Source organism: Corvus cornix, chromosome 2 (genome assembly GCF_000738735.6).
Source record: "Corvus cornix cornix isolate S_Up_H32 chromosome 2, ASM73873v5, whole genome shotgun sequence".
Lineage (NCBI taxonomy): Eukaryota > Metazoa > Chordata > Aves > Passeriformes > Corvidae > Corvus > Corvus cornix.
The window spans coordinates 129,869,816-129,882,216 of record NC_046333.1 but is presented as its reverse complement, the minus strand read 5'-3'; the positions used below and the strand labels follow the sequence as shown (position 1 = coordinate 129,882,216).

Here is a 12,401-nt window from a genome sequence, read left to right as displayed (position 1 = left end):
GGTTTTGTATTTGCAAGCATAATTACGTCCCAGAGGCAACAGGAGCTAGAGCTTGTCACTCCCCATTTCCCCCTCCGATAGGAGATTAATTTCTTTACACAGAAATCCAAAAGTTGATGCCAGAGCAATAATAAAAATGTAAACAAGTCTTTTATTCTTTTAATCTGGAATGCATAATTTAATGGTATAGCTGTATAAATAATGAAAACACCACAGCTACTTTAGACAATTAAGGGTAAACTGAAGGTAACATTTAATGTAGTATTGATTGACCGCATCAACAAAACAACAGCAGACATCTGTATGGATGAGGGCAGTTAGGAAAATGCTACCAAGTCTATCAATACAGATTAAGTAGGGGTGGGATGGAGCAGACTTGATGGCTCAAAGTCCTGGTAATGGAATATGAAGCCTTTCACCTCCAGCATGCTGACTTGAGCCAGCCTAGGTCAGTCTGTCACTGAAAGTCATTACCATCAGATGGTTCAGTGAAATGAGTTTGTCCTAATGGCAGGCTGGCTGTGTCACAAAATGCACCATCTATCATGACTGACATCATGTTGAGATTTTCAGCTGGAAGGCTGGAAGGAGAGAGGATAGGCTCCACAACCCTTCTACCCCGCAAGAAGCATGGGTAAGGACAGTTGTTGGGAGCCATGCTGCAGGGATTTTAGGAATGCCTGATTTTAGGGACAGTGGTGTCAACTACCAACCTAACATAGCAAGAGGAAGGTATCTGTGCTGTAGAACTTGGAACTGAAATGCAAGACTAGACATGAGCTAACAGGCAGAACTATTAAGTACGGGAGAAGCATGATAGGAGTAGGCACAGCACAACAGCAGCATAAGTAACAGGAGCTAATCCTGCTGTACCTCTCTTTTAGATGGATTTGAGAGAGAGAGTGACGTGGGGAAAGCAAAACAGGGTTTGTATAAAAAAAAAAAAAAAAAACAACCAGTAGTGGAACCAGAATTCTTTATTAGGCAGAGGCAAGCAATGACATATAAAAGCTAAGTGACAACAAGACAGGACAGGAATAAAGGATTTGAAAACGAAGACAAAGTGTGTACAGAGCCAGCATAGAGATGGGAGACATTGGAGAGATGCAAAGTGAGGAATGACATGGATAAAGGGATGAGCTAAGGCGATTATTTCTTTCAGTAGCAGTTCTGGTTGGATATGAGAAGAGCAAGACTGTATCTGTCAAAGCCACCAGAAATTACATTGTTCGGAAGTGACAGGAGCACGAAGAGTGTTTTAGCTTTGTGGTTAGATGGGGGATATTGTACCTTTTAGAAGTTCTGAAGTAAAGTATTACCTGAAAGTTTCAATGTTAGTCTGAATAGTAGACCCAATCAAATAGCTGTTTTATTTGCAACACTCAGGCTACAGTTCAGGGTTAGAGATGGGACAGAACGCTTACTTGGTGATAGCAAAATTAATAGAATAAAAATAATCAAGAACATTGTTTCACATCTTTGAGCTTAACTTGGTGGTTAGAGTACATGAGGAGACATCAGGTTAGACAGTAGACAAGTTGCTGCACTTTGGGGAGATAGTTTTCTGTATGTTAATTTAATCTGTGTTGTCAAGCTGGAACAAAGACACTGAGCAATATTTCCCAACCTTTTACCTAAACTAACTAAGCTCTAAAAGCTCAGGAACTGCTTCTTGGAGCTTTGCAAAAGATAAATAAAAAAGGAAACCTATTTCAATGGGTTTAACTACACTTCTGTTAAAAAAAGTTTCATAAATCATAAACTTAAAAATCATTGCACATGATGAGAACAAAAAGGGACAGATTCTTGTCAAATTGTCAGAAGAAGCTGAAGAGCTTGTGAAAGAATGAAAACAGGAGAAAAACCAGGAAAAGACTGTCAATGAAAACAATGGCTGATACATTTACTTTAAAAAATTGTGAGATAAAGCTATGTAATTTAAAAATACATTTAGTTTTACACTAAACAGATCCAGGGATATGACAGAAAACTGATGGGTGTGGCAAGATCAACAAAAATCCCTCTCTGACTGACATACATTTCAGTTACAGTCACATAATAGTAATGGTACCTCTCCTCTATTTATACCTGTAAGAAACACATAAAATATATCCTAGAACACATACACTCCAGCCAGGCTGCTTCTTATCCCACAACACGCAGCAAGCTTGTCAGTAGCACTTCATCATCTAAATGTCAACTGCCTTTCTGACCATTCCATTTTGACCAGCGTGAATCCCTTCTTGCAGAAAAAAAAACGCAGTGGGAAACAAACAATTTTCCCATAAAATGAGGATTAAGAATGAAAACATGAAACAGTGAAACTAAAATGGTGAAAACATCTCAGTGCTCATAGAGCTCTTTTTCACGAAGTCATAATTCCTTATGGCTTCTTTACAGATTAAGTATTGAGGCTGCTGTGCATACGCTGGTTTATCACTTAGAAGAACAACTCAGCAGTGAAATGGATCTTGTGATTAGGTCAAATTAGGTGAAACTGAACTAGAACCAGAAGTATTTTGCTACTAGGACTCACATGGACAAACTCCTTAGCAGTGGTTCAGATAATACAAAATAATGTAGCCAAGAACACTGCTTCTGATATTTCTTCATGGGATTTTTTTGGTTGTGATTCCACAGTCAAAAATCACATGTAACGTCTGTTTGAATGTGATTGCTGTTTTTTTACAAAATACTATATTTAAATATCCATGAGCATAATCATGACTTGGGTTTAACTTAATCATATTAAACCAATCAAAAGACCAAAATGAAGTATTAAAATATTCTACATGTATATGATTCCTGCCCTACCATTAGGCTTACAAATGAAATAAAATTATTGTTGAAAATTCTGAACAGAGAAGTTAGAAAAATCAGAGGAGGTGCCCACAGTGGTTGTAGTAACTCCAGTTCCAGAGGGGCACAAGATTTCTTGGGAAGAAAATGTAAGGTCGTGTCTAGTGACCTGCCACATTCAAAGCAGCTAAATATCCTTAGTGTGAGATTTCTTGGCAAAATGAAAGGATACAAAAAAAGCATTTTGTCTCATCACACAAAATCAGGATAGGTTATCCTTCTGTATCATTTGAAACATCTGTTAAGCTTGCTATAGAAATGACTGGAGAAAACCCTGGTTTGGTATGCATGCAAGACACAAACTCTGATTAATCAACTTCTCTGCAGGCTTATTCTCCATTTTATATGCATGTCATCTAGAAAGATGGGAAAGTTCAGCTGGGTATGGTTTTCACTTCCAAAGTTGCAGAGGTAAACAAATGCAAATATTTCTCTTTCTGTGTATCTTTCTTTATAAGGGAGTGTTACACTTGGTTATCAAGTGCCATTTTGCAGGAACCAAAGCATGCACTTGCAATACTAATCAGTAAGCTGTTCCGAGAGTCAGTGGCTTGCTTCTTGCACAGAAGTGAAGGAATTATCTGTTGTAGAAGACCCAGCACCGCCTCAAGATAGCCAAAAAATTCCCTGTTCGTAATTTGCCATGTGTTTTTTTTCATGACTTTTAAAGTTCCCACTGAAGTGGCCTTGTGATGAGTGAGGATGATGGGGTGCTGCAACTAGATGATCTTTACGGTCCCTTCCAACCCCCAATCATCCTGTGATTCTACGACGTGCTTTTTGCTCTATGAGTCTGGAGCGACATTTCTGAAACAGGCAAGAAATACAGTGGTAAAAAATGAGCGGAGGGTGAGTGAGCTATGTTGAAACACTCCGTGGCCTTCAGCCTCCCCCAAAGCATCATCCCCGAGAAACCCTGCTGCACACCCGAGGGCCATAGACGGGCGGGAGCCACCTCGCCACCGCAAGTACCGCGGGGCTGGGGCAGAGCGGGCGGGACCGGGAGGCGGGGACGCTCGGGCAGGAGGTGGCGGGAGCCCCGCTAGCACAGGAAGTCTCCCCGCCGAGAGAGGAGGGAGGAGGCGGAGCTCTGCCGCTCGGCCCGAGGTACCGCGCCGCGTCCCGGGGTGGGCGAGAGGCCGCGGCCGCCGGGCCCGAGCGGGCGCTGCCCCGGCCCCCGCCCCTCCCGCGCGGCGGGGGCGCCGCCATTGGCCCGCGGGCAGGGAGGGCCCGCGCCGCCGGCGCGCGCGGCCGCCCCGCTGACCGCCGCGGGCCCGCCCTGCCATTGGCCGGCGGGAAGCGCGCGTCCCCGCGATTGGCCGGAGCGCGCTGTCAATCCGAGCGGCCCCGCCCCCGGACCGCGGGCTGAGAGGCTGGGGGCGGGCGGGGGTCGACGCTGCTGCCGCCATTTTGGGCGTGGGCGGGAAAGGCGGCGCGGTGCGTCGTCCTGGGGCCGGGGCTTGTGTTCTGGTTCACCGCACCGAGATCCCTCGGCTGCCAGGGCTGCTTTTCCGTGCCCGGAGGAGTATGACCCTCACCAGGCAGCCGAATTGGAGGGAAGCGTACTCCTCACCAAGGTGTGCTCGGTGAAGCCGTGTTCGAGGCTTGGCTCGGGCACACCAGCGGCGCCGAAGTGGCCGCAGCCTGCGGTGCCTCCGTGCGAGGATAGCTCACGGCTGTCCTTCGTGAGCACGACTGCTCATACGCTGCCGGCCCGTGCGGTGTGGTTGGGTGTGTGTGTGGAGCCTTGTCTTGTGTGGGATGTTCGGGTGTGTGGAGCTGGACAGTCTGTGTGTGCTGACCCCCCACGCGCAGTGAGACGGGGCCTTGTAGTGCTGCTGGATGTGTTCGACCGGCTGTGGGTGTGTAGTAAATCTGATCCAGCCCGGAGTTGTTGAGCTGCCAATGTTTGCCTTCCAGGCGCGATGTGTTCCGGGTACATTGGACTCCTTTGTGTTCTCTGCAGAGTGCTCTGGTCATGCCTGTGCTCAGAAAATCCTGGACAGAAATATGTGAGAATATGTGAGCTGCAAAACTTCTAAATGTGAAGTGTTGGCAGGGGATTCTCTGCCACTCTGTTCGTGTGGCTTGCAAGCTGCTCCACCTTCATCAGCCTTCACAGTTACAAGGACAGTTCACAGTAGTACCAGAAACCCTCTCTGAAAGAGCTTATGGTGTAATGGGGCTGTATATGCAGTACACACCTTCACACTCAGTAATTCAATTACCTGTCTTAGGTTTTGAGTTCTTTCCTGTTGGGGCCCAGGCTCATTCCTGAAAAGCTAGTCAGAATGGAAGGATACCTGCTATTAAAGATGCATTGCGTTCTAATCCAGCTTTTGCTACTGATAGGTGACATCTGTGGTGGAAAACTATATAAAGTGATATTTAAGAGATACACAAAATACTACAAATGTGAGGAAAATTGAACCATTCCTTAAGTACTGCTGTTTGGCATGTCATCTTTGGGTGAATCACTTTTTGGTACAAAATGGACTGGGGCAAACTTCATTGTTCAGAAAATAACATGTCTGCTCACTTAAAGAAAAGTTTGGCCAATTTTTTTGTTGACGTGATTATCTTTTGTCATGAAATAATATAATTTACTCACTAGGATTTCTTTTCTGTCTTCATGGAAGTTGGAAAGGTGCAAGTCTACTTCAGATATAATTTATGCATAGTCTTCTAGCTAAACATGGTTGAGCAAGAGTAGGTGAGCACAAGTAGACGACCTCAAGAGGTCCATCAACAATCCTGGGAATTCTGTGAATTTGATTCATGTAGCCAAGAAGAGATTACCGCAGTGTTCTATAACTGACTTCTTATTGTGCTTAAAATAGTATTTTGTATCTGCGAAAACAATGTAGAAAGTGGTTTTTCAGTGCAAATGTGGGAGCTCTTCAGACATACAGGTTTTGAAAGTTTTCTTCGTCTGATTTTTAAAGCAGAGATTAACAGTGGTAAAATTCCTTATGTAATTAGCTTTAAGTCTTCTATTGGATTTCATACAAAGACACATATGTGTCTTTTTTAAAGTCACGTGAACAGGACTATGCCTTCCATTTCAGATACAAGCAACTGAGTTCCAGAGTTTATTACTGCATCACATTGAATGACCAGGATTTTTCCATACGTCTTTCCGTAAGAACGTACTTTAGCGAAAGGTAATATGCAAGGAGATACATACTTTCCTCGTGAAATCAGGACTAAAGGCAGCACCTTTTTTGCTGCTCTTTGGTTGATTGTGGTTTTTTTCCATGAATTTGAGCTATGCAGAGTAAGTTTATATGTATGGAAAGATGCCACACTCACTTCTGCCAGTTCTGTGATTATGTAGCTCATGTAGCCTCTGCAGCCTCTTTGCATAGGGAAGCCGGTTTGTGTGTCAGTTTGAAAATCTTCTACCTCACTATTGGTCAAAAATACAGAATGAAGTCTAGTCATGTAAGCTAATATATTAACCTGTGGTACTGCCCAAGGTATTTTTAGGACTTACTTAATTCAAATATTTCAGCCAAATTCCTGCAGCCCAGTCTAAAGGCCAACTGAAGCTCAGTGTACCTTACAGCAGTAGCTCCAGGAAACGTCCAGTTTTAGTAGATGCCATGTAGAAAACAAGACAAGGGTTGTTTTCTTTGGGTTATTTTTTTGCAGCACAGTGAAGATATTATACTTGCATTTGTCTGTGAAATTCATTTCTCTAGACCATGAATTAGTTTTGGTTAGATAATTTTAAGTACCTGTTGAAATGAATTGATACCATCAAGATTAGTTACTGTTAATCACAATTAGAATTACAGAGTTTCTGTGAGATTTTTATCATAACTAGGAAGTTGTTAGGATTTTTTCTTTGGGATATTTCCATATTAATCTAAATTTTGCATTAACCAAGGCAAGCTGTGAATTACAGGAGAGGATAGGAGTGGGCTAGTGTTACAAAATTTGGTTGCCTGTTAAAAAACCTAAACCAGTTTAATATTGTGGGGAGCCGAGTCACTCTGTTAAGGACTTGTGAAGAATAAATGAATTATGATGCTTACATGTTACGAGCTATGTAAAGAGAATGAAACATAGATGGTTGTAAGGTGTAGACAAAGAAGCCAGTGATTTCCATTTGCAGTAGAAGCCTCCCTCAATCCTCCGACTCTCATACAATACTACTCTTGTAATGCAGTTACTCCTGGGAAACAGGAGTGTGAAAGTCAATGTTTTCTGACACAAACTGTGCCTTAAATTTTTCTGCTCTTGTGGATTTTTTCATTTGCTTGTGGGTTTATTTGCTTGAGGAAAAAATGTGAAGAGATTTACAGAATAAATACTAGCTGATCATTTTTCAGAATAAAAAATGAAGTACTTTTCAGTGAATGGCTATCCTCATTCCAAGTGAAGTCTGCAATGATTAAATATTAAAATGATCCATGGTTTAAATTAATACAAAAATTTTTCAGGAGATTATTACAAAGATTAACATTTTTAATGTTTTAATACTCCTGTAGTTTATCAATCATAGGGCCACTGAAACTGCTTTTAGTTAACAAACCTGATGATCCAATATATCATTGCAGTATTATGTACAGTGTAAACCTCGTAGCATAGTTGGTAGAGGAGATGAGGAAACACAAGGTATCTTATAGCTCTTTATTAATCAGGTTTATTCTTGAAGTATTTTTTGGCACACAAAGTGAACAGGTAACAATTTTTTTTCTTTTGAAAAGAAAATAAGAAGGAAGGATCCAGAAAAACTGTGGTGTTTGCTGTAGAAGAAGGAGCTCTTGTTTGATGTAATGACAAACATAGATAGTCACTGGTATGGCTACGGAAGAATAAAAAGTTCTTTTGTGTGTGTTTCCATGTAGGACTTGCATTAATGCAGCTTTAATGTTGCAGAATTATCTGCAACAGTGTGTGATTCCTGATACATTTTTATTCTTTAGAATTATGTTTGAAGGTCATGGGAAAATGTCGTGGAATCCCAGGTGATTTTGTATCACTAGCTGCGCATAGATACCCTTGTAATTCAGTGGGTTGAATAAATACTTGAGGCATTCCTGACATGGACAGTGCTAATTCCTTTGTTTCTCATTTGTTTTGTGTTTTTTTAGCCACAGGGCTAAAAATCAGCATTAAGTTTGATTCTGTCTCTAAACACACTGCAGTGACAGTGGAGCTTTGCACAATACTGTTTATTGTGTCTTGGGATTTTTTGCAGTTTTACATATGATAATTCATACATCATCAAAATATTGTTCATTCATGTGTTGTGATTGTTCTCGTCATCATCCTTCACTCACTATGTTTTACAGTCAAAACCGAGGCAGAATTGGGAAGAAAGGCTGATGAATTAGGCAATGTAAATCCAGCAGTGTTTGTAAAGAAGCATGGGCGATAGGAAAGAAAGGGTACAGCAGAAATCCAGGACTAGATGTTGAGCTGGATAAATGGGGAAAGACTGTTCTGACAGCAGAAACTTATGGTGGAGAAGTCACTTACAGTTGAAAGGAGAAATGTGAGAGGGTAAAAGAGCAAATGTTGGCAGTAGGTTAGTGTTTGGCATGGTAGTGAAGAGTTAAAATCCAGAGGGCAAGCTGAAGCACACCATTTTCTACACAAGTTTGTTGCCACTTATTAATGCTGTTATTTCTAGTCTTAGATAAGACAACAAAATAAAAGTGGGGTTGCATTGTCTGTAGTTAGTTGCCTCTAGCCAGAAAGCTGAATTAATCCTCATATATTTCTATTGAAATAAAATAAATAGTGGAAAAAAATAATAACCTTTTATGTCATGAACTGTTTTTTTATATTGGGGAAACAGATTGGGTTGAAAATGTAGTAGATTTCGAAGTCTCGATTGTTTTCTCTCCGGCTGTGCTGCGTGGTGTAAATGAAGAAAAGGTTAAGTTTACCCATGATAATTCCCTCTCACATTTTCATTATCAATCAGCCTTTGTAGCTTTTTGTGCTTTTATCTATTGTGTTTTCATTGTAATCTTTACATATGAAGTTCTCAATTCTACAAACTCTTATGCTGAAATTTATTCACAAATGGCTCTAGCAGATGTACTCTGGAAGCCTTAAATGCTGTAGTTTAAGATGCTGCCAGCTGGTCGGTTCTCCCCACCCCTCAGATTGCAGTCTGTATGGAAGAGCTGGCAATACCTGCACCTCAGTTCACTTCCCTCGCCTGAACTCACATTTGTTTTAGGGTGCCTTGTGCTGAGCAGGCACTGGGAATTGGGTCCTGGGCAGAGAACATAGCCCCTTTTGTTGTCCTTTCTTATAGCCTCCTTAAGCCTGGCAGGAGATAAGCACCTGGGTTACCAACATCTTAAAGCCTCTCAGACACTCACAGCTTGTTGATGAGACTCCTCTGTAGTTTTAAGTTGAACATGTTTAAAACTTTCTTTTTCAAATTACCTGTATTTTCAGTTTGTCACTCTACCACGTCCATGTGGAGGACATTTCTGTACTTGGCTTTACCATATCACCATCTCTAGATAAACTCTGACCCCATGGTTTTGTCTACTTTTAAAAGTGATCAAGCCTAAAAGATCTTTTCATGTAATGTGTATTACATAAAAATACATAAAAATTGTTCAGTAGGCTGTGTGTTGCTCTCATTGTGTGTGGAGCTGGTGACACTGCCTCTAGTTAAGATTGCATCACCTACTTTACTGCTAGCTAGACCAGTTTTGTATTATTTATGCTCTTGCCAAAAGGAAACAGTTAACCTGAAGCAGTGTATTACTTGTTTTTTTTTGTGTCTTGGCTGTCAGACTGAATGCACGCTATTTATCTAGCTAACATTTAAATTTGGTTAGGTCCTTGATTTACTGTTATTCAACTAAAATTAATTTTAAAATTAGGACTGTACAGTAACAATAAAATGGATAAAGAACTGGTGAGCTGCCAGCACTCAGAAGTAATGGCTAGAGGCCACTGTCAATGGTTGAGAGCTTGTGGGGACTTCCCCCAGCATTTGCATCAGGTGTGATATGCTTGCCATTTTGGTCAGTTGTCTGTGTGTAAACATACAGGCAATAATGGCAAATGGTGAATAGTTCAGTGATTTCTGGATTGATGAAGGAAGGATGAAGTTTAAAGCATGGCTGAGATCATGGTAACACGAGTATGTTAGAATGCAGTTTGTGTGCGTGTGTTGAGGAACGAGGAATGCTGGATGTGTGTGCAGAATGGAAATATTTTATCTTGTAAAGCTGTGGCTGAGGGAAGACTTAGAGGTTTGTGGGGAAGGTCCTGTAGACAAAGGGGATTCAAGTGCAGGGCAGTGTCAAGAAGGGCTGGTACTGCCTAGGAGAGGAGGGGTAGGAGCATGTTAAGACCAGTGCTGGAGTGTTGCATCCAGTTTTATTTCTATGGAAAACATGTCCTGAAAAATTTGAAAGCATGATGAAGGTCCTGAAAGACACAGACTTACGTTCTGTTAGTAGAACTGCCCTTGATAGGTGGGTTTGAGATAGGGTTCAAGCTTGCTGTGGTGTTTCTGACCACACGTCTGCCTTCCCTCAGCGAGCTCTGTTAGCTCTCCCTTCCACCTGGTTGCTGCAGAGGCCCGCCTGTACTGTTTAGTGTCCTAGGCAAGGGGAAGCTGAATCTCTCTGAATTTGTCATTTCTTCCCTTTGCAGAGGACATGAAAAGCATTGTTTCTATTTTGTTGTATATATATGCAGCATGGAAAGCTTTCTAGAATTTGTTTTTTCAACAAATTTGAGTATTATTTTAATGGAACTGCTAAGAATTGCAGCAACGAATAGTTTCCTGGTTTTTTGTTTTTTGTGGGTTTTTTTTTTTTTTTTTTTGTTTCTGAGATCATAAAATGGTAAAAGCAAGGGTGGATGTTGCTTTCCTTGGAATTTTTTGACATGCTATTTAATTTATGAATGAATCTTTCTGTAATTTGGAGTGAAAAGGTTAATAAAGCGTTCTTAGATTGCTGCTTACTTTTTATTCTGGAAAATAGAATAATTTGAAAGCCTGGGTTATTTTGGTATCTTTGTTTATACAAAGGTAGAGACCAACAGGCTAAACAGGAAGGGTATTCTGGAAAAATTATTACAGAGACAAAACCTATAGAAAAAAACTTGAAACTATTTTCATTTTAAGTACACCAGTGGGGTTAAAGACTATGAATAACTTCTGTTAGAGTAACAGGTCATAATAATTTAAAACTAAAGTTCCCAGCACACTTGCTAATATCTTTTATGGCTTTATTAAAATACATCTGAAATAATTTACGAAGCAAAGCTTCTGGGTGAATTCTTCCAGTTTTGCATGGGAAGAGTGCCTGTTTATCTTCATGCATTTTTATATAGAGCCATGGAAATTATGATGTAAATGTGAATGCTGTACTAAAACATAGCCATATATGCAGAATAAGGAATTCAAAGCACTTGTATTCTGTCATTTATTGCACACAAGTTACGTATATTGTATAGGCTTGGTTCAGTTCTGTATCCTGACCATAGAAGGACACTATAGAATATGTACGGTACCTTGAGGGGACCTTGAAGGGGAGGGAATAATGTGTGTAGGAAAAAGCTCAGGGCAATGACTCTCTGACCAAACTTGTCTCTTTTTGGGTTTTGAGCCTTCACACTTAAACACTCGTTGCTGGAAAGAGTGAAGAGCTAGAAAGATGTTTCCCGTGTACTACACTGTTAGACATTTTTATTTACTCACCTTATTGAAATAAATATATAGATCAGTGTGGAAACAACTGGGACAGCTTTAAAGCTGAGTGCATGGGATGAAGTCTTTTGAAAGGTAAAAGAGGAATCAACAGCTTCATTTTCAGAGTTGACCCAGCTCTTCTTAAACTTTTAGTTTCAGAGCTGCACAGCTGTTGTTACAGTAGTGGCCAGACTGGGCAATTGGAGCAGGAAGAGAACAAACCTGCAGTTTCTTGTGATGTTGGTGTATTCTTAAGAAAACCAATCTGAACTCATTTTACTGTATGCTCTAGAAGGTTTTTTGTTGTCTGTCATCTACAAGGCTAGATTTCAGGCAGTGCATCCACCTTCTCCTAATAAAACTTCATGGCAGAAGCACACATTCTGCTTGACTGTAGCCAAAGGCATGTGCAAATCTGTAGTGCTGAGAGAGATGCACCCAGGAAGTTTGAGCAACTGGAGTGGTTTGTCACCTGCTGTTTCATCTCAGGCTAGGTTCCTGATGAAATGATCACAAACTGCTTTTCAAATTACATCTTTTAGCAGACTTATAATTATTCTATTTGTAAGTGGTTTGTGGTATAGGAATCTCTCATCAGAGGTATCTTTTAGGCCAGAAAAGGCCAACCTTTAACACATCAGAATCTAGGATCTTAAAAAAATGTGCCATCTCCTAAAGCAGCCACTCATCAAAATGTGTTCAATTTTGTACTTCACCAGTATTTTTATAGTAACTAGAATTTTACTCATACTGAATGACTCGCAACATCCAAAGGAATACTTTTCTTTAATGTGTTTGTCTCAGTGTCATCCTTTCTTTTGGCATTCTTCTGGACAATGAATCTGGAAGCAAA

General features: G+C 40.9%; 1 protein-coding gene across 3 annotated transcripts in view; it reads left to right on the top strand.

Annotated features, from left to right (window-relative positions):
* Positions 1-3,864: 3,864 nt before the first annotated feature.
* The window catches only part of TRIQK (triple QxxK/R motif containing), a 57,321-nt gene continuing 48,784 nt past the window's right edge, over positions 3,865-12,401 (top strand). Inside the window, exon 1 of one of the 3 annotated variants that reach the window (XM_039549143.1) lies at positions 3,865-3,966. The gene's annotated coding sequence lies outside the window, so the exon portion shown is untranslated. Of the gene's footprint in view, positions 3,967-4,297; positions 4,437-12,401 lie in introns of those variants that run through there. The other 2 variants (XM_039549142.1, XM_010404985.4) reach the window with 2 other exon arrangements.